The sequence below is a fragment of the Geotrypetes seraphini genome, chromosome 15 (genome assembly GCF_902459505.1).
Source record: "Geotrypetes seraphini chromosome 15, aGeoSer1.1, whole genome shotgun sequence".
NCBI lineage: Eukaryota > Metazoa > Chordata > Amphibia > Gymnophiona > Dermophiidae > Geotrypetes > Geotrypetes seraphini.
This window is the reverse complement of record NC_047098.1, coordinates 36,335,112-36,357,903: the sequence shown is the minus strand read 5'-3', so window position 1 is coordinate 36,357,903 and position 22,792 is coordinate 36,335,112. Positions and strand designations below refer to the sequence as shown.

Genomic DNA, 22,792 nt, shown 5'->3' with positions numbered 1-22,792 from the left:
CCTGTTTCGCTCCATGTTCCTCATCTAGAGTATTTGCGTTCAATTCTGGTCTCCTTATCTCAAGAAAGATATGGTGGCGCTAGAAAAGTTAAAGAAGAGCAACCAAGATAAAGGTGATGGAACTCCTCTCATGAGGAAAGACTACAACGATTAGGGCTCTTCATCTCGGAAAAGAGATGGCTGAGGGGAGATTGACTGAAGGCTACAAAATCCTGACTAGAGTAGAACAGGTAGAAGAGGATTGATTTTTCACTCTGTCAAAAATGACAAAGACTAGAGGACACTAAGTTACAGGGAAATACTTTTAAAACCAATAGGAGGAAATGTTTTTCACTCAGAGAATATAGTGGACAATATGAAAGAATGAATGCTGAATGTTTAGAATTTAGTGCTTTATTTAAAGAAAAATATGAAGTCCATTGGCTTTATTTGTTGATTTACAGTAAATGAGAATATTTTGCCCACATCCAGGGTGGGAGAAGGGTAGGGGAGGGAAAGATACTGGAAAAATGGAAATGACATTGTTATTATAGTAATAAAGTTGTTTAGTATTATCACTTATTGTTAGTAGGGGGGATATAGTTATATTTCTATATACTATTTATATGAAATGGTGTATTTTCTGTAAGAACTTGATACTTTTAACCAAATGTATTACACTGTTGTAATTTAATAAAATATTTAAAAAAACCCAAAAATGAATAAATTGCACTTGTAGCCAATTTCCTTTGCCTGGCAGTGGAACTGAAATATTGTTTGGAGGGGGATGTATGCAGTGTTGTTCAAAGTAATTAATGCTGGGTTTTACTAAACAGTGCTAGAATTCTATCAGTATCCGAGCATTTACCTTGCCGGCTTGTGCTAAAAACCTCTGGCGCCATTTAATAAAAGGAGCCCTAAGTAAAAGTAAATATAAATGCATATTTTAATACTTAAGTAAAAGTTATTGCCTAATACAATACTTTTTAAAATTGGAAATGAATGGGCTTTGGTGTGTTTACTGCGTCAGCATCGCTATTGCTGCTTTGTTTAAAAAAAAAAAAAAAAAAAAGGAGGGACCTTACATAGCCATAATATCCAAAGAAAATATACTATTAGATAAAATAAAAGCAGAAATATTGATGCAATAAAAATGGTGCTGTGGCCCACTTTATGGGATCTTGCTTACCCAATAATCAAATGAAAATATTCCACCCAATGGCATAGTGAGGGAGGTTGGCACCCAGGGCAGTGGTGCTCCACGTTGCTGCACCATGCGCCCCCTTGTGCCCTGCTGCACTGTGTGCCCTACCCACTCTTCTCCACCACTTAAGTGCCCCCCACTTCTTGAAGTGTACCTCTTGAAGTGTTCTCCGGTGCAAGCAGCATCTTCCACTCCCGCAACCAAGAAGTGTGTTGGAAGGGAGCCGATGCCAACGCAAACAGCAAATGGAAGATGTTGCTCATGCCAGCGACTATTTAAAGAGGTACCTGGGTTGGGAGGAGAGATAGTGGCGCCAGTACCCCCCGCAAAGAAGGTGCCGGGGTGGCTCCCCTCCCTTACTATGCCATTGATTCCACCCCACAGTTGGATCATTCTAAACTATTCTACATGTATTAGGGCTCCTGTTATGAAACCATTGCCTGTGAGGTAAATGCTCTAACACTCATTCAATTCCTATGAAAGCAATTGAGCATTTATTTTACCAGCCCACAGTAAGAAGCCAGTAAAACCCAGCGTTAATCTGAGAACCTAATCTCACCCAAAAGAAAAAAAAAATCCCCCCCAAAAAACACACCCCTAAGAAATTTTACAATTTAGATAAGTTTAAACTTGTATAGGATTAAAGAGGACAATTCTTCCCCTGCCAACCAACTAAACCCTTGAATGGGAACAAAGGCTAATATTGGGCAGGAGGCCATTAGGCAGATTTTTTTATTGCAATGGGGATTTATTTACTAATAAACATAATTTTAAAAAAAACCAACCAAAAAAACCCTCCCAAAGCAAGAATATGAACTTTTAATTCCAAGAATTGCTTCCTTCTCAGTTGAATGGATCTAGTCAAATCGAGAAATATCTGAATTCTTTGTCCACAAAACAAGGAATTTTTACTCCCCCCCTTTTATGAAGGTGTGTTGGCATATTTTAGCACTGCCCGTAGCGGTAAAAGCTCAGATGCTCATAGAATTCGTATGAGTGTCGGAACTTTTACCGCTGTGACCAGCAATAAAAAAACACTTAGGCAGTTTCACAAAAAGGAGAGGTTTATTTTTTAAAGAAAGCTTTAAGAATCAATTTATGCTTCTCTGTGGAGGGATGGGGAAGGTAGACCATGGATCTGGCATGTCTCTAAGAAATACTTTGCAATTATCTACAAAATACATTGGTATAATGTTTTGTTTTTTTCTCTTAGTTAAGCCTTACTGATGGAGGATAGGCTGGGGGAGTGGTCAAAATGGCGGCGGTGTGAGCAGGGCAGGATTAATTCATTGAGGGCCCCTAGGAACACAAGTACACTGGGTCCCCCTGCCCCGCCCCACCCCACCATGCGCTCAGGTGGAAACAGGAAGCTGCATCAGAGGGAAGCTTTGGGCAAGCAGCACCGCTTGCACAATTATAGTTCCCGTTGCCTTTCTTACCCACGTTGCTTGCTTGTCTTACTTTCTGTCGATGGGAGGGAGGGCCCGTGTTGCTGATCAATGTTGGAGGGGCCATCACCATTTGGCAAAAACAATGTTGATGCTTTCCTTCATCGGGCCCCTCTGACCATTTCGGGCCCTAGGCATATGCCTACTTGGCCTATTGGTTAATCCTGCCCTGGGTGCGAGTTGCTGCTAGAGAGATGGAGGAAAATTGTGTTTGCTGGTGCCTTCCGTTTGAACATTATTTCTACCTTACTGCCATCGGCTGATTCTTCTAGCGTGAATGCCTCACTCAAAGCGGAAGGGGGTGATTAGGGCTGATCCCTCGCAGGCCCTTGTTTCTACACCCACCCAGCAAACTGTAGACCGCTTCTTTGCAGCTCTGCCTTCAGTTGCTAAAGAATCCGGAGGATGTGACCCGGCACAGGGGAGAGATATTGGAGAGTCTCTCCACTCTCTCCACCTTTCGGGGCTTGAGACATCGCTATCCCCTCCAGCTCTTTCAAACCCTTCGTGTCCAGCTACGACTGGGGCTTTGCTGCAGGAGACTCGCAATCCCGGAACTGGATCTGCGGGGTCTCCCAGCGAGGGTGCAGAGCCAGCACAGGTAGTGGAGCTGAAAAATCAACTGGAGAGAAAGGGATTTTCTCCCGCTCCCACTGAGGCCTCCGTAGGAGATGACATTTGGACAATCCTTCAACGTCTGGAGACTAAATAGACTCAAACTAGTGGAGAAGGTAACAACTATTACTGCTAAACTTGATAATTTAACTTTAGCTGTCGACTCAGTAAAAAAAAGAAGATCTTGCAGACCAAGCTAGACAAACACAGGATGATATACAGCAGTTTCAACAATTTAAAGTAGCAATGATTAAAGATAATTCCTCAATACATCGTAAACTAGAACAATTTGAAAACTATAGTCTAAGATTGAATCTCTGTATTCTGAATTTTCCACTATTATCTGGAACTCCGCCTATAGATTTTTTAAAAAGATAATTGAGAATTTAAAAATTCCCCTTAACAATATTCCTCCATTGAATAAAATTTACTATCTACCAAATAAAAAGATTCTTCATAAAGATGGGGGAAAAGACGGAAGAGAGGACGGAGAAGACAGATTGATTTTGGGAATATTTTTGCTCTTCTGGAACAAACTTTGTCTGTAGATACTGAAAGAGCTACTCTTAGTGTCTTTTGTTATTGAGCAAGATTTAAACATGATCTTAAAAATTATACTTTAAAAATTCCCAAAAATTATTTGGAGATCAAAGACTTTGGATATACCCGAATGTTTCAAAAGTTACGCAAGAGAGAAGAAAAGATTTTCTTTCCCTAAGACTAGAGACTCTTAAACTTGGGGCTACGTTTCTTCTGGTATATCCCTGTAAATGCCTAGTTAGGTACTTGGGAATAAAATACACCTTTTATTCTCCAGACCATTTGAGGGAGTTTCTAAAAGTTAAAAAGATCATTAAGGATTGATTAAGGAATGGATATTATGTTAAAATATTGCAACTGATAGCCCATTAAGCTTTTTCTTTTGAATGTTTGATACCTATGTTTATCTCCACTAGATTTTGATTACCACTCCTCTATATTGTGGTCTAAAAAAAGAGGTAAAATTTATACTGTTTATGTGGAAAGATTTTATTCTGAATTATTTCCTTCTCTGTATTATATGGAACAAGATTTATGCTTGTGAATATTATGAAATTTAATAAAGAAATTAAGAAAAAAAGAAAGAAAGAATAGTCTTACTGGGTCCATCCAATCCAATCCAGTATCCCATCTTCATGGAGGCCAATTTCAAGTCAAAAGTACCTGGTAAAAACCCAAATAGTAGCAGCATTCCATGCCACCAGTCCAGGGCAAGCAGTGGCTTTTTCCTTGTCTGTCTCAACATCAGACTATGGACTTTTCCTCTGAACTTGTCCAATGCATTCCAGCGCTTAACTATTCTCCGAGAAAAATTTTTTTTCCTCCTATTGATTTAAAAAATATTACTCTAACTTCATTGAGTGTCTCCTAGTCTTTGTAAAATCTTGATGCAGTAAAAAAACAAACAAACAAACAAACAAAAAAAACCCACAAAACACAAAACACCCAGATCCACTACACCAGTGGTTCCCAACCCTGTCCTGGAGGACCACCAGGCCAATCGGGTTTTCAGGCTAGCCCTAATGAATATGTATGAGAGAGATTTGCATATAATGGAAGTGAAAGGCTTGCAAATCTGCTCCATGCATATTCATTAGGGCTAGCCTGAAAACCCGATTGGCCTAGTGGTCCTCCAGGACAAGGTTGGGAACCACTGCACTACACCATTCAGGATTTTGTAGACTTCAAGCAAATCTCCCCTCAGCAGTCTCTTTTCCAAGCTGAAGAGCCCTAACCTTTTAGACTTTCCTCATACAAGAGGAGTTCCATCCCCTTATCAACTTGGCCACTCTGAACCTTTTCTAGTGCTGCTATATCATTTGATATAATGTGTGTTCAAAGTGTCCTCCTTCAACCTTTACATATTCACAAATGCTGGATTTTACTAAATCGCGGAAGAGCTTACCACAGGCTGGTGAAGTAAATGCTCCAAAGCGCATAGGAAAATGAGCGTCAGAGCATTTACCTCACAGGCCCACTGTAAGCAGCTCTTCTGCAGTTTAGTAAAAAGAGCCCAAATTCTTTGATGCCACCAAGCTGTTGACTCAATGAATTCTGGAGTTTCATTAATTAACAGTTCAATGCGCTGGAGCTCCTTCCTGTTCAAAAATAAAAGCACTCAAATGTCTTGAATTTCAGGCAGAACTTTCTGCTGCAGTAGGACATTTGGGGTTATTTGGAAAATGCTGGTTCCCATTTTTTCTGGATACTATGTATAAAATGATAAAATACTGTAATTTTCAGTAAGATCAAAAGTTGAAGCCTTCCAAATCCACAGGCATGTGCAGTATAATATATCCTGAACAATGTATCAAAGTTGCTTACAAGAGAGCCAAGAATGCCAATCGGGATTGGTTATTATTACCTAAAAATAACTGTGATCAAGGCAATTTAAGAATGACTTGTGTTTTACCATTTTCCTGTAAGACTTCATTTATACAAAAAATCATACACAAACATTGGAACATATTAAGGTTTCATTCTATATTTTCTGAAGCTCCCATGTTTGCTCATAAAAGGAGTAAAAATTTAGGTGAATATTTCAACAACAATTTAATTGATGAAACTACTGTTGAATCAACAGGACATACCAGCTGTGGAAGATGCAAATACTGTTGCCATTCTTTGACTACTAATCAAATTAAAGTACCTAATACAAATAAGATTTATCACCTACGGGGACATTCAGATTGTAACACCTCTCAAGTAATATATGGGATTTTTTGTCCTTGCAATAAGATGTATATAGGTCAAACTAAAAGAGCTATTAAGTTAAGAATAGCAGAACACCTGAGCAGTATTCGCACTATTAAATCAGAGGCTCCTTTGACTGATCACTGGCATTCAGCTGGTCATTCTCTTAATGACCTTAAATTCTGTGTAATCAGGCAATTTAAATTCAATAGACAGGGTGATATCTCTCATATACTTCTCTATCATGAACAACGTCTGATTTATACATGGAACACAGTGATTCCAAATGGTCTCAACAAAGAAATAGAGTGGACCACAAGATGATAGATATATATTGCTCAATTAAGATATCACATCATTACTCATTGCTCAATTAAGATATCACATCATTACTCATTTAGCTATCATGTGATCTCTAAATGATCTATAAAAACACTGTTACGTCTTGATGTCAGACGTCACATGCTGATACAACCTTTCAGTAGGAAGCTCCTGTCGGCGTATTCTCTCCATTGTGTGGTCCGAAGGTACTTTATTTGTTAAGTTTTGAAGAAAAATTTATTGAATAGTTTAGGTTTTTGAGAACTGTTATATATGTTTATTTTTTCAGTTATTTCCTCCTGATGACGCAAAACATAGTGAAACACGATCGGTGTTGAGGAAATGTTGGATTACTTTCACTACAAGGAGTTTTAGCTTTATGCTGAGATGTACTATTTTTAATGGTGGATTGGAGACTCACTTTTTTCACATTTTCCACTAAACCAGCGAGTTATATATACAAAAAAGACTTCATCACACTACCTCCAGTATTAATGAGCTGAATCTAAGAATATATCTTATGGAGGAGATACTTATTTATCTACAACATTCAGCTAAGTATTCATCTTTATTTCTTCATCATCACTATTTAGCCTGAATAATTTACAAACAATCAATCAGACAGGGCTGGTAGGTAGGTGAGTGCAATGATGGAATGTTATTACATCTTCATTCTATTAACCTGTTGGTTTTGAATAAGATTTCACACTGAGCACTCTATAAATTATTTTAGAATAATTTAAGATATATTTCAAATATTTTTTGATTCACAGTTAATGTTACAGTATAATATATAGCCATGGGGGTCTGGACCCCCTTTACCTTTGCCGACATGGATGCCAAAGCCTTACTAGGCTAAGATAAGATTACCTGAACTACAACCCTCCTCCTCATACTGTTCCCTTAATGAGGAAGTCAGCAGCTGAATGCACACTACCAAGTTTCTCATTATGGGAGTAGTGGGAAGAGAAGGGATTATGCTTAGGTACTGTATTGCTGGTGCCTCAGCATCCCTACCAGCAAAGGAATGTTTAACATGGGCTGGGGGGGAGGGGGAGAGAGAGAGAGAGAGAAAAAAAAAAAGAGGGAGACATGTTGTCCCCCATTCCACCCCAAAATTGGAAGGCTGACTATGCCTCTGATGAGCAGGTTTGTTCTCACTTGTGATGAAGAACCCTAACATGATGTAAATAACTGAGCTTTGAAATAAACGCATCAAAAGCATTCTCTTTAAGTAATCCCAGAATACACCCACACACACATCCTGTTCCTTCCAAGGAGCCTGGGTGAAGGAAGGAAAAATTGCTTTCAGACATGCTCTCCAGTCCACAGAATGCTAGATGCTTCTTGGTGGCTAAGATGACAGACCCCCTCCCCCCCTAACTTCCTTCCCAGACAGGAAAGAACATTGCTGCAGGATTCAAAAGGGAGAGACAATATGGAGACCTCAGTTAAGATTCTTTCTGCATTCAGAAATGCCTTCAGATGGCCAGGAAGCATATAATTTGGAGACACATCTGTTCAAATGCTGTCAGTCTGTGCAGTGTCAAGGACAAGGCTTCCCAAACTGTAAGTCGGGTCCCCAAATGAGATCACAAAAGTCATGTTGAGGGTTGTAGCCTTGGTGAGCTGTCCATAGGTATATCATTCTGCACCTCTGGATAGGGAGGGTAGGCACCCAAATATGTGGCCATAATCGTGGGATCACGGCCACAAAAAATTGATAAGCACTGCTGTAGAGAGCGATGGTGGTAGTGTAGTGAACCGTGGCCTTTGGAGTGTGCGCTTAAGGCTCAGCCTTTAAGTCTACTTAGTGTAATGCAGTCATGTCAAACGTGCAGCCTGCACTGTAGTATCTAATCTGCATTTTAAAATTTACATAAGAACATAAGAATATCCTTACTGGGTCAAACCTGTAGCCCTGTAGCCTGTTCTCACGGAGGCCATCCAGGTCACTAGTACCTGGCCAAAACTCAAAGAGTTTCCATGCTACCAATCCAGTGACTTCCCTCATGTCTTTCTCAATAACAGACTATGGACTTTTCCTCCAAGAAATTGTCCAAACCTTTCTTAAAACCAGCTACGCTATCCACTCTTACCACAACCTCTGGCTTAACCATTTTCTGAGTGAAAAAAAAAATTTCCTCCTATTGGTTTTAAAAGTATTTACCTGTAACTTTGAGTGTCCCCTAGTCTTTGTAATTTTTGATGGAGTGAAGAACAAAAAGACAAACAAACACTTCTACCTGTTCTATTCCACTCAGGATTTTGTAGACTTCAGTCATATCTCCCCCCTCAGCCATCTCTTTTCCGAGCTGAAGAGCCCTAACTGTTAGTCTTTCCTCAATGAGGGGAGTTCATCCCCCTTTATCACCGCCGCTGTTTTTGGAGGCCTCGGAGTGGAGGTATGTCAGTCTCATGGTGGGAGGGATAGAAAGATGCTGCACATGGGGGGGGAGAGGGGGGAAGGAAAGAGTAAGAATTGGGTTGGAAGAGAGGAAGGGAGAGATGATTGTTGCACATGAAAAAGAAAAAAAAAACCATAAAAATAAGACATCCCCGAAAATAAGCCCTAATATATTAATTTGGGGTCCAAAGAACATAGACCGTCTTATTTTTGGGGAAACACTGGTATATGAAACTACATTGGCTGCCCATAACCACAAGGATCAAGTTTAAAATTTGGCATCACTGCCTTTATGATCCTGAGAGGAAATGCCCCTGACTACCTAACTGAATTGGTCATCCTAATCCAGGGTGCCTCCAACATATATTCCACTAAATATCTTTTCTACTTAAAAATCCCAGCATGTAGCAATATAAAGTCTACCAGGCAAATCACCTTATCCGTTGAATGATTAATAGTAAAGGCAGTCCCCGAGTTACAGATGCCCGACTTACATATGACTTGCACTTAATGCGATTGTGGCATCATTTTATTTCACCGAGCAGTATTTTCAGTGGCATAGACTCCTATACTTTTACTGTAGCAGATTCAGGAATGATGCATGGCCACATGAACAGTGTGTGGTTGTGCATGCTGTACCTTAGAGGAACACTGGTAGGGACAGTTGACCCTTTTGTCAGCTGGGAGCAGAAGTAAGCAGCAAGACATTTAAAACCTACAAATTCTGAGTGACATACAAATCCAACTTAAGAACAGCTTTAAAAATGTAACTCATTCTTAACCCAGGGACTGCCTGTACTAGTAATAGTATCTTGGGAAGTCACTTACCCCTCCATTGCCTTAGGTACAAAACTAGATTCTGAACCCTTGAGGGACAGGGAAATATTGTACCTAGTGCACCTGAATGTAACTCATCTTGAGCTACTTCTAAAAAAAGGTGTGAGGAAAATACAAATTTAAAAAAATGCCGACGGTTCTTTGCTTTGTCACTTCCCGGGAGCTGCCACCCAAGTCTGCCTAATGATTAAACCAGCCTTAGTTGTAGTGTGTATCATCAGGCTCACCTAGGGTTACCATATGGCTCCAGAAAAAGGAGGACGGATTGAAAGCAATGGAAGAAAAACCCGGATATCTCAATCCGTCTTCTTTTTTCTGGAGCCATATGGTAAACCTAGCTCACCTCCCAGTGAGCTGAGAGAATTTCATCACTGCTCTTACACACAAATTAAAAGCAGAATCCTCATGGGGCTTGTTCAAACTACTATTCTTTCCAAGTCAGCGACTTCAAAACAGCTTTTGCCCAACGTTTTGGCACTACCACCATCTTGTGGTCACTAGTCAACATGCAATACTAAAGACATTTTTATAGCATGCTTCATGACATGCTGGAACTTTTACAATACAAACAGTAAAAAAAAAAAAACCAACCTACCCCACTCAAATAATCCAACCCACATCCTCTGTACATGAGCCAATAGCCTTACTGGGTCAGAACAATGGTCCATCTAGCCCATATCCCATCTTCATGGTGGCCAATCCAGGTCACAAGCACCTGGCAAAAACCCAAATAGTAGCAACATTCCATACTACCGATCCAGGACATTGGTAAACTATTCCATGTCTATCTCAACAGTAGACTATGGACTTCTCCTCCAGGAACTTATCCAAACCTTTCTTAAAAACCGACTACGTTAACTGCTCTTCTCACATCCTCTGGAAATGCATTCTAGAGCTTAACTATTCTTTGAGTGAAAAAATATTTCCTCCTATTGATTTAAAAGTATCTCCCTCCCAAAGGGGGGGATGAGACTAACAGCAATTAAGGAAATAGAAATAGAGTTCGATATGCGACTTCAAAGATGAAAATGTTTTGTATCGCTGGTGTATATCTGTGGAACAATCTGCCTGGACATCCAAGATTGTGCAGATTGTATCATCTTTAAGAAACTACGAATGACACAACTGTCTATTGATGCCTATATATAAAATGTAGGACTAATATCCATGCAGCTCAGGGCATGTGACCGCCATATGCACAGATAGCGAATGTTGTTCATGTTTAGGGACTTTATAGATATGCAGATATTGATTATCATTTATGTTTGTTGATTTCATAGAATTATATGAATGTTTTTGATATTGGAACCACCCAGATTTTAGGCGGTATACAAATGTGTTAAATAACTTCATAGAGTATTCCCTAGTCTTTGGAATTTTTGACGAAGTAAAAAAATAATCAATTTCGGCACCACTCAGGATTTTGTAGACTTCAGTCTTATCTCCCCTCGGCCATCTCTTTTCCAAGCTGAAGAGCCCTTACCTTTAGTCTTTCTTCATATGAGAAGAGTTCCATCCCCTTTATCAACTTGGTCGCTCTTTGAACCTTTTCTAGTTCCGCTATATCTTTGAGATAAGGCAACCAGAACTGAATGCAGTACTCAAGGTGAAGTCACACCATGGTGCAATACAGAGGCATTATAACATTCATAGTCTTTTTTACCATCCCTTTTCTAATAATTCCTAGCATCTTGTTTGCTTTTTTGGCCACTGTCACATTAGGTGGAAGATTTCAATGTATTGTCTACAATGACACCCACATCTTTTTCTTGGGCACTGACCCGCCAAGTGGACCCTAGCATCTGGTAAGTGATTGGGTTATTCTTCCAAATGTGCATCACTTTGCACTTGTTCATATTAAATTTCATCTGCCATTGGATGCCCAGTCTTCCAATTTCCTAAGGTCTGCTTGCAATTTTTCCACAGTCTGTATGCGTTTAACAACTTTGAACAGTTTTGTGTCATCTGCAAATGTAATTGACTCACTCGCTGTTCCAACTTCCAGATCATTTATAAATAAGTAAAACAGCACCGGTCCCAGAATAGATCTCTAAATCTCCTCGGACCTAACATCTCCAAGCTACTAATATGTTGCATGAAGAGAATGACTACTGGAGATCCTATCCAAAGGACTGACTCGAACAGAAAAAAAAATGTTGCTGCTCACTTAGAACAGTGTTTTCAGAGGATAACAAAATTTATCAAGTGGGTAACCTCATCCGACAGCACTAGGATAAAACTGTTCTCCCAGAACTAAGGCAGAGTATAAAGGTCTAAGCAAGCACTGTCCTGCCCCTTTATCTCAGCTGGTTCCAATGCTCAGATAGCCAGACAACTTTCAGGGAGGAGCAGAGGCTGTGTTCCTTATCAATCCTGCTGAGCAGTGACGTACCAGGGACGGGAGGGGTGGTACGCCCCAGGTGCAAGCATGAGGGGGGCGTTCCCGGCCTTTGGAGTCAAGATCCAGGAACTTCCCTTTCTCATGGTTTCTCTGTCTCCTGTCCTGTCCGATGCAAAGGACACAACTAGCTGACAACCCAGCACATGGTGCCCATAGGTGGGAGATTTCAGGGCGACATCAGGAAATACTTCTTCACCGAAAGAGTGGTTGATCGATGGAATGGTCTTCCATGTCAGGTAGTTGAGGCCAGTAATGCACTCGACTTCAAGGGACAATGGGATAAACATGTAGGTTCGCTCCGGGGAAATGCTTAAAGAGGGTTCTTGTTGAGGAAGGTTTCGCTCCGGGAAATTTAAAGGGAGGGTTCTTTGAGTGGGCAGACGGCCCTTTTCTTCCATCATACTCTGTTTCTATGCGTCTCCTCCCCGGTATCTCTACTGATCTCTTGCAGCAGAAAGCTGGTCAGATTGAGTGGTGGCTGCTCAGACCCCCTTGGTAGACAGAAACCACCATGTGTGCGCTGTCAAAACTTGCAGGGCGAAAGGGAAGCCGCAGGCTCGTGCCGCCTGTGCTTGCTGGGCATTGAGGGGGAAGATTGCGCAGGCCAATAGGCGCTCATGCTGGACCTCAGGCAGGAGTGATGGGAGCCCATTCCCCCCTCTTGAGAAGCCCGAGGGAATTAACGGAAGAGTTCCACAGGGGCTGAAATCTTCATCCCACTTCCCCAGTCGCATTCCAGGTTAGATAGGACCAGCGTTTCTCTCTGAAATACCGCATAAATGCCAGATGTTACATTCGGGTCAGGTACATAAACAGGACTTAATTTGTGGGGAAGAATCCCAGTGCAGTTCTACCCATAGGATCCAGCTCTATGGCTACTGAGCACTCCAAATACTGAGAAAGCTCCTTCCCCTTTGCATCATGTTTTGACATCCCTAATTATTTTGAAAAATTAGGGAGCCTATTATCCTATTGCTTCTTTTTTTCCCCAGAGTGACTTCATGACTAGAGAAGCAGGGGTGTTGCTGATTGGGAGGGCCTGACCCTAAAATGAGTGTAAAAAACCTGATAGAAAAGAAGAATGGTGAGAGGGGATTAAAATAGGGCTACATGTTAATAGCAGTTAACTCTGCAATTGATTAATAACTTTCATATTGTGATTAATAAATCACATTGCAGCATCTGTTCTGCATGTGTGATCAAGGACAGATGTTCTGGTAGGATGAGAAACGTTATTGATGTCATGGCCCAAAATAGGAACATGTTTGTCGGCTCTCCTCCTTCACCCCTTTTGGACTCAAAACAGCCCTTACTTTATGGAAGCGGGGAGGAGAGAGGGGGCAGGCTTTATCGCCATCTGTAGCAATATTAGCTCCGACGCTCATAGAAATTCTATGAGCTTCAAAGCTGTTACTCTGGCCAGTGCTAAAAACCGCGCTACAATTTTGTATAAAAAAAAAAAAAAGGGGGGGGTGGGATTACATATTCAATACTTGGCGAAGGTGTTTTGTGTTCTGTGTGTACAAAGGACATGGTTCTCTATTAGCATTGACTGTGCAGGATCAATCTGTACTGGTCTGGCTTGTTTAGTTTTACAATGGGTGTATTGATGTTCTTCTACTGCTCACTGCAGTATGCAAGATGTTGCTTTTTCCTAGGTACACTCTTGTTGTGCGATATGTGGATTGTTACTAAAAATCATGTTTTTCATACAGATGAGGGAGTGTCAAAAAAAATAACGGGCCCCGGGTGTCACATATGCTAGGTATGCCACTGCTGCTGGGTATGGAAAACATCCGTTACAGGTAAGTAGCATTGCTTTTTCTATCAATAAGCAGGACTGAATCACGCATGGGGCTGCTCAGTGTTGAACTCGTAACTGAATGGGTTGCTCAAAAAAAAGTCTAAATGCGAGACTTGTTGGTTTATAAAGGACAGACTAGCCAGACTATAGGCATTGTCCTATGTTTCAAGCCTGGTCCAAACAGTAATTTTCAGTATAAAATGTAGGAAGAGGACTGGCTAGCTGCCCTCTTGAACTCTATTTTCTTGAGTGCTACTGATGCTGCAGAAATTAATTCGATGAGACTTTAGCTTGGAGCCGAGGCAAAATGTATACAGTTCTGCTAAGAAAATGCAGACAAGAGGCTAACCAGTTTGCCAGAGTTCTTCTATGTCTGCGGGAGAAGGGAGATACAATAGACGTTTAAATACCTACGGAATGTAAATGCGCATGAGTTGAGTCTTTCATGTGAAAGGAAGCTCTGGAATGAGAGGGCATAGGATGAAGTTAAGAGGTGATAGGCTCCGGAGTAATCTAAGGAAATACTTTTTTACAGAAAGGGTGGTAGATGCATGGAACAGTTTCCCACAAGAGGTGGTGGAGACAGACTGTCTGAATTCAAAAGGGCCTGGGATAGGCACGTGGGATCTCGGAGAGAAAGAGATAATGGTTACTGCAGATGGGCAGACTAGATGGGCCATTTGGCCTTTATCTGCCATCATGTTTCTATGTAGATCAAGAGATGAATAGCTGGGTCATCTTTTTCAAAGTTGTGGTACTTTGAAATTAGCAAGTCAGAGCTTATTTACAATCCAGAGTATGAAGCAGTGGCACAGCCATAAGGACAGAGGGGAGTCAGAGGATGGGCCCCCTTTGCCTTCATTAATTCCTGAAGCACACTTTGTGAATTACGTGCTACTTCTGACGCAACCCAGACAGGAGATGTCCTCTGCTGGCAGGGCTTGGCATTCATGCCAACAAAGGTAATGTGGCAGGTAGCAGGTGCTCTATGTGGAGGGGGGGAGGGAAGGGGGAGAATATTGGGATTTCCTCAAAATTGACTTTTGGCTATGCCCCTGGTATGAAGGGTTCTTTGTTGATAAGATTCTGGAAGAAAAGAGTCCAAATGCTGTTAAGGTAGACCTGGGGAAAGCCACTGCTTATGCTTGAGAATAAGTATCGGGAATCTTACTGCCTTTTTGAGACTCTGCCAGGTACTTGCGACATTGACTGGCCACTATTGGAAACAAAACATTAGGTAGATGGAACCTTGGCTTGACCCAGCCCTTATGTTCTTATGTGGTTAAGGTAGGCAGCTCTATTTCCTCATTCAGCTGGAAAGGCATGACAACCTTCAGCAAAGACTTAGGATGTGTTAAAAGAACAACCTAGAATTGTAGATAGTACAGGACAGAAATTTGGAGAAATAAACCTCATGATGATACTAGAATTAGAAATATGGCTTATATATTACCAATGCCTGAAGTTCACTAATCCTTTTAGCTGAAAAATGCCATTTCTAGCAGAGGCTAACCAAATTTTGGTTTTGGCTATGGTGCCGAAACCAGCTCAAAATCTTTTTTCTGCCTACTTTGGTTTTGACTGAAAGGTTCTTTTAGGTTTTTTGCCATGTTTTCAGTTTTGGCTGAAAATAACCATGTGTTTTTGGTGGAAGCCAAAAAATTTGTGCTTCCCCCTCCCCCAATTTGTCTCCCTTCTACCTTACAGTTATTGCCCCCTGGACTATCTTACAATCCCTGGTAGCCTAGGGGTACAATTGGGATTGCTGAGACCGGTGCATCTCTCCTACACTAACAAAACCAATAGACCTCCAGGGATTGTACAGTATTTATTTTGTTCTGTGATTGCACGTAATAGTTATGATCTTGCAGAATAATTTATATGCTAAATAGAGTGTTCTAAATAAATGCTTCGATACAAAATGTTAGCAGGAATTTAAATTTGGGGTGAGGGTCCTTAGGAATAAGCCTCTGCCGAGTTATGATGTCAGCAGTCATTCCATGTGTGGTGTAAAGTCAGCCACTGTAAAAAGCACTGTTTTAGTGTTAGTTGTCATTAGCTATGGTCCATCTTTGGAGGTTTTGCTTAGAGATAAGTCTTTCATTATTTAAATTATTAGATTCTGGCCTGGATACTGTGGGTTTAGCAGAGGGAGGCAGACTACAAGCTCGTCAATTCTCAGCAGCCCTCACTGGCTCACATTCACACAACCAAACTTGAGTTTTTGGTTTCAGTTTTAGCCAAAACCAGATGATTTTCAGATGCAGTTTTGGTAAGCCTCCAATTCCTACTAACTATTAATTCAAGTTAAGAACTTGAGATGCTTTATCTAGAGACTCAAAATGAAATTTCATGCGTGAAGGACTAAATACAAGTCCCAAGGCTGTACATGAAGGCCTTTCAAGAATGTGGTGGCCATTTACGATTGCAAACCTGAAAGGATGTGCAGTAGAGCACGCTACACCAAGAGGGCATCAGTCGGTGCATTATTGATTGAAGAGGTTTGGCGATACAGATACTGTATATCAAAGGAAAACGTAATAGGATCATGACTGTTAGAACTCCACATTGATAAATTCTTCTATATGAAATTATGCGTTTGCCTAGTGGAAGACTTCCAAGCCGCTTACCACGTGTCCTATATAGACTGGAGAATACCAAGTATAGATGCTAGAAACTGCTTGATTTCCAGGCCAGGAATGCTAGAGTTTTTGACATCTAGAAGAAGCCAGCCTTCCTGCTGTGTGGCTGGCTTTAGGAAGTAGTACAGCTTTTAAAGAAGCTGAACAAAGGAAACAATCTCAGTAGATATCCTGAATACCTAACTGGTTGGGGTTCCCTCAGGACAGGTTTAGGAATTGCTGGCAAAGAAGATTGATCTAAATTCCAAGTGGTTGATGTGAGGAATTGTTTTGTGAACATAAGAATAGCCTTCCTGAATCAGACCAATGGTCCATCTAACCCAGTATCCTGTCTTCACAGAGGCCAATCCAAGTCACAAGTACCTGGCAAAAACTCAAATCGTAGCAGCATTCCATGTCACCAATCCAAGGCAAGCAGTGGCTTCTCCATGTTTGTCTTAACAGCAGACTACAGTCTTTTCCTCCAGAAACTTGTCCAAACCTTTTTTAAATCCAGCTACATTAACTGCTCTTACCCTATCCTCTGGCAACGCAATAAGTTGACAGGAAAAACTGCATTGTGCTCCCACAGGAGAACAAATGAATGTTTCATCGTGACAGGAGGCAAGGAACATAGCCCAAAATAATGTTGCTGCTTCTTTGGGCAGGTCACATGCATAAGCTGATCATTCTCCATCTGTCTCACTTTATGGGTAACTGTACGTTAGAGTCTTGAGGTTTTTCCTAATAGAACCTCTTATATAGTAATAGCCACATCTGTATTTGCTGAAAGAAGTGTGCCTAGTAGAGGTGGCAGATGCAGAAAGTTCTACTTACTGGGCAGACTTGTACGGTCTGTGTCTGTGTATGGCCGTTTGGTGGAGGATGGGCAGGGGAGGGCTTCAATTGCTGGGAGGGTGTAGATGGGCTGGAGTAAGTCTTAACAGAGATTTCAGCAGTTGGAACCCAAGCATAGTACCGGGTAAAGCTTTGGATTCTTGCCCAGAAATAGCTAAGAAGAAAAAAAAAAAAAAAAAAAAAAATTTAAATTGAATCAGGTTGGGCAGACTGGATGGACCATTCGGGTCTTTATCTGCCGTCATCTACTATATTACTTCTGAGAGATTTTGAAACATGGAACAATCCATCGTTTCCTTAACTTTCTCTCCAAAAGAGTCTCCTGTACAATGAGCATCAGCTAAGTTGGAATGAACATCTTTATTCAAGTCAGAGGTTCACAATTGTGCTGTATAAATGATATCACTGAAGCAAAGGTTTCAAAAAGCATCATAAGCTTTCCTGATCAGATGGGTATCACATTCATTAGGCTCTGCCAAAATGGGAGCAAGTGGCTCTTAAGCCTTTGTGGAAGGAGCAGGTGCGAAAACCTGTATTCTCGTAGTCAGCATAGCTTCCTGAAACACCTTCTTGCCATTGTGATCCATCAAATGAGTCCGTTCCAGGGAAGGGGGGAAAGAGGTATTAGCAAAATTGTGCATTATTAGCCTTGCGCATAGCCGCTTCCATTACTACCAATGGGTTGGATAATTGGACCTTAAAGGTTTGAAGTGGCTGGATTTTATTTTTTATTTATTTATTTTATTTATAAGTTTTCAATTTATACAATCAAGATAAACTTGTATAGAAAGATGATTCATGAAAAGAAAATTATCAAAAGAAAATTAAACAAGCAATTAAAATAACCTCAAATGGATCCAGGATGTAAATCAAATGTGAGTACATCAAAAAGAAACAATCATTATAGAATCATAAGCTATCAGAGAGTAAAGGACCTCTAATCTATTTAGCACTCTCCTTCTCCAGTCGGGACAGGAAGATACTCAGTTGGTGAGGATCAAAAAAGACATACTTCTGAGTTTTATAATGAATTACGCATTTACAAGGATGTCTAAGGAAAAAAGTTGCCCCTAGGGCAAAGTGGCTGGATTTTATATGTCTAACCTTTTTGAAACAACCAAATGGAAAGGGGATTCTGCCATGTGCAGAACTGCTGGTCTTTGAACATGCCATACACAGGCCCAGCCAAATACATCCAATCCAGATTAACAAACTTTGGATATGAAAAGTCTTCCTAAGACAACTCATTCCTCAGTGGCAGTGGAGAGGGATCAGATAGGATTACTGCAGACAACTCATGTAGTTGGATATCAAAAAGAAGATAGAAGGGAAGGAGGGCATTCATGCTCCGAATATGAAGGATTAATCCCCCACCCCTACCTACACACAAGATTTGGACAAGTTTCTAAAAGAAAAATCCATAAACCATTACTAAGGTGGACTTAGGAAAGGTTCTGTTTGAGACATTCCTCATCTAGCCCTTGAACATCTTTTGCAGAAAAAAATGGCAATGCTCAGGTAGCTGAAAAGATGTGGAGGAGGAAATTCATCTGTTACCATGACAAATCTCTGTGTAGCTGGCCATTGTGCAGTGGATTGCATTGTGGCAGAAAGATCTACATTGCAGAGATATCTTGCCATATCAGGCAGTTCCATGGATACTACTATTTATCACTTCTATAATGCTGAAAGGCATACATGTAGGTGTGTAGAAAGGGTGCTAGAGCACCTTCACTTATTGGTAGGAGAGTCGGAGTTAATGCAAGCAGTTTTTGGTCAGGCGTCTGTGGACACTCCAGAAGTGCTTGTGCTGCGAGCCTGGATATCTGAAGTCTCTGACCATTAGATGACTTGACTTAGGGTCACTGCACCTGATGACTTCTCAGTAGATTTGAGACAAGGCTGCAGAAACCATCTATTCTGCACACAGAAGCTTTTCTGGGAGATTCTACAAGTATCAGCTTATTTTCAACAACTAAATATTCCAAAATAGTTTAGATCAGTGGTTTACAACCCAGTCCTCAGGGACTACCTGACCAGTCATGTTTACACAATGAATGAGAGAGAGAGATTTGCATACACTGCCGGTTTGGTATGCAAATCTCTCATGCATATTCGTTTGTAGTTATCCTGAAAACAGAACTGGCCAGGTGGTCTGTGAGAACTAGCTGGAAAAAACACTGGTTTAGATGATCCCTTCATATTCTTGGCGACATCTGAGCACAATACTTAGTCCTTTTGGTCATGGTCAGGACCAAGAACGAGGATGCAGTAAGGGGAGGGGGGGGGCAGTCCATCCCAGGCACCATGTTGATGGGGCACGGCAGCCCCTCCTTTCCCCCGTACCTCTAGTCATTCACCGCTGCGAGCAAAAACTTTAATGTGCTCCCTTTAACCCTTTCAGGACCATAAGGATCGTAGGCCAATTTTTGTGGTTTTGACGACATTTTTATGGTAAAAAGGGCTTGCAGATGCCAAAAAATTGATTTTTTTTGTGAAATATCATTATTTTTATTTAAAAAATCTAACTTCTGGCTTATGGACAGTGTGGCAAGTGAATCTTCTCGTCAATCTGGCAACGACGCTAATGAATGAATGTCGGAACCAGTTTGTTTACATAAAGGCAGTATCATATGGAATCCGTACATATCAAATTTAGAACTGTAGACTATCCCAATCAAAATTTATAGGATTTTAAAGTTATGGGACAAATATGTCCCTTGGTCCTGAAAGGGCTACTGAGACCATGTTGTCTCTCCCACCGACGTCACTTCCAGGTGCTGTGCACAGGAAGTAATGTCAGTAGGAGAGATGATGGGGTCATGAGGTGCACGTTGATGTTCTTGTTGCCCGCCGTGGTGAACAACTAGAGGTACAGGGTAAGGGAAGGGGGGGGGGTGCAGATGAGGGCAGGGGAGGGGCACTACCACCCCAGACGCCTCACCCTCGCTACACCACTGACCAAGGCACAAAGTGTATACCTCCATTTATATGTTAATTGCACATGTAGATAACAAGAAGAATGGCATATTCACATAAATGTTCATACATGCATAAATACCAACATTTCACCTAAATATGCTCATATATTACAGGTAGACAACTACAAAGAACTTTGAAGATTCTGTAAGTTATGCCTGTGTGTATCTGTAGCATTTTGGTGTAAGTACACCTAAATTACAGGCATTTATTTCACCTGCAGTGACGTAGCAAGGGTAGAAGTGCTCGTGGTTGTGGCGCGCCCCACTCACCACACATACACACTTGTGCCCTCCCCACCCGTACCTCATTAAATCTTTGGCCTGCCGGTGTTGGCTTTGCCTCTTGTATCACTTCCTGGCCCTGCGACCCGGAAGTGATTTCAGAGGGGAGCCGGGCCAACACAAGCAGCAGGCCCGAGAAGTTGTTTGCGCTAGTGAAGATTTAAAGAGGGATGGGGGGTGCTGGCGCCCCCACCAAGATGGCACCCACGGCGGTCCACCTCTTACTACACCACTGTTCACCTGCTATTCTAGAAAGGAGAAGTATGCACCTAGATTTCTTTCTAGGAAATAGGCACCTATGAAGAGGTACACTGTTATGGCATTGAGATTCTTACTGTATTGAGATTGACTTTTCCTGCTACATTTCAGGCAGAGATATCTTGATTTTCAGGCTAACATGATGACAAATGGGGAAAAAAACTTTTTAAATTGAATCAGGTAGGGCAGACTGGATGGACCATTCGGCTCTTTATCTGCCATCATCTATGTTTGTTTCACTTCTGTCTAAGCGACAAAAAATCAAAACTGAGGAGATGTTGCATGCACTCATTTCTGAGCTCTGAGAGAGCAATTTCATTCTGGTGGTGTTGGACGACATCACTCACATATACTGTATACCTAACAATCCTTGTGAACAGAAAATGCTAAAAGTACCTGTTGCAAGCAGTAAATTGATGGCCTTGACAGGCAAACACTTACTTATATAGATATATGCACAATACATTGTATTAACAGCTTGCATTGTAAGATGATGAATACTAAATATTTTCTGTCCCATTTGCCTGTTTTGATTAGACTGTAAGTTCTAGAGCAGGGATTGTCTCTTACAACACTGCAGAAATGATAAATAAGTATTAGTATTTTTAAGAACCCCCAACACAGAGCAGTTTGAGCCATCCCAGCTTAACTGGGTATACATGAGGAGATAGATAACCCTTAAAAAAAATCCACCCAACTTTTCAACTGTGTCTAGTTAAAGTTAACACTTGATTAGCTCAAACTGCTTTCTAATGGCAAGTCTGACTTTTTTTTTAAAATCAATAAGTGAAAGCTAACAATTCATGCCTAGCGTTTAAATAGTGTTCACGTGAACATTTATTAAACACAAAAATCCAAGGAACTCAAATCTTTAAAAGCATTAATCCAGTCTTAAATTTATTGATTAGAAAATCCAGTTTAAGACAAATACCTCTTATTCACTCTGATCTTGAAGGCACAATGAGATAAAGTAGCGGAGGCAACTTCCTCCTGCCCCATGGGCGGGACGCGGCAGAGGGAAAATCCCCGGGGCTGCTGGTAAAATACCTGCAAGTTGGGCGGGGCGAGGAAAAAATACCGAATTGCTACCCAATACGTCAAGTCTGGCTACGCTAGCGGGTCATACAGCCAGAGAGAAGAAACCCCGACACTTCAAATGCCCCTACGCTTTGAGGCCATTGAAAACGGAGTCAACAGGTGCACATTATATCGATGTAGTATTAAAATGCAAGCCAGTACATTAGAATTAACACATAAATATGAATTACTATCTTATGAAATCATGCAAGTCTTTCATTTCCGGAGAATAGTAATATTCTAAAGGTTGCATTTGGTTAACTTTGCTCATTCAGTACGGTTGGCATAGGGTGAATGTTAATACCTACGTTTTTTTTCATAAATTCATCTCCGTGTACAATACAAAAGCAGGTACTGTATTTGGAATCCCTCGTGCTGAGCTGGCATTTCAGAACAGAATCTAGATATGGTGATATTGCTTTTCCGAGCTAAATGTATTTAGCACTTCATGAATATGGTTCAAAAACAATCTGCGCGAGCTCTGATGCAGTGTGTCTAACAAAAGTCCTTGAGACCTTTGCAATATAAGCAGAACAAATTATTTCCTTAATTTCTGCTAGAAGCCATTAACTGTAACCGTTTCTCTCTACATATTATTCACGTAAGATTGCTGCGCAAACACGAACGATGTAGTGCTTTACCTGCTAGCTGCATTTTTTGCATTTGCAGAAATGACAACTGTCTGCCCACACTTCTTTTAATAGCCACTCGAAGATGATCGGCAGTGATGGATAGCTGATGAACCCCAGCCAGGGACAGTAAGATGACGATGCTGCAAAGATGCTTTTCACCTTTCCTCCACACCTGTAAACCCTCTCTCAGAACCTGCAGCCCCGCCTCCCTCCCACAACCTGGGAAAGCGCTCCGCCCCCTCCTGGGAAGGGGCGGAGCATGTGTGCACGGCCTGCCCAGCCCAAGGGCAGACAAACTACTGTACAGTACAAGCTTCAGGCGCCTTTACGGGCA

General features: G+C 41.3%; 1 protein-coding gene across 2 annotated transcripts in view; it reads right to left on the bottom strand.

The window, feature by feature from the left end:
- The window catches only part of SPECC1 (sperm antigen with calponin homology and coiled-coil domains 1), a 334,491-nt gene extending 311,845 nt beyond the window's left edge, over positions 1-22,646 (bottom strand). The window contains exon 1 of one of the 2 annotated variants that reach the window (XM_033921588.1): positions 22,468-22,646. The gene's annotated coding sequence lies outside the window, so the exon portion shown is untranslated. Of the gene's footprint in view, positions 1-21,680; positions 21,810-22,467 lie in introns of those variants that run through there. The other variant, XM_033921589.1, reaches the window with a different exon arrangement.
- Positions 22,647-22,792: the final 146 nt, after the last annotated feature.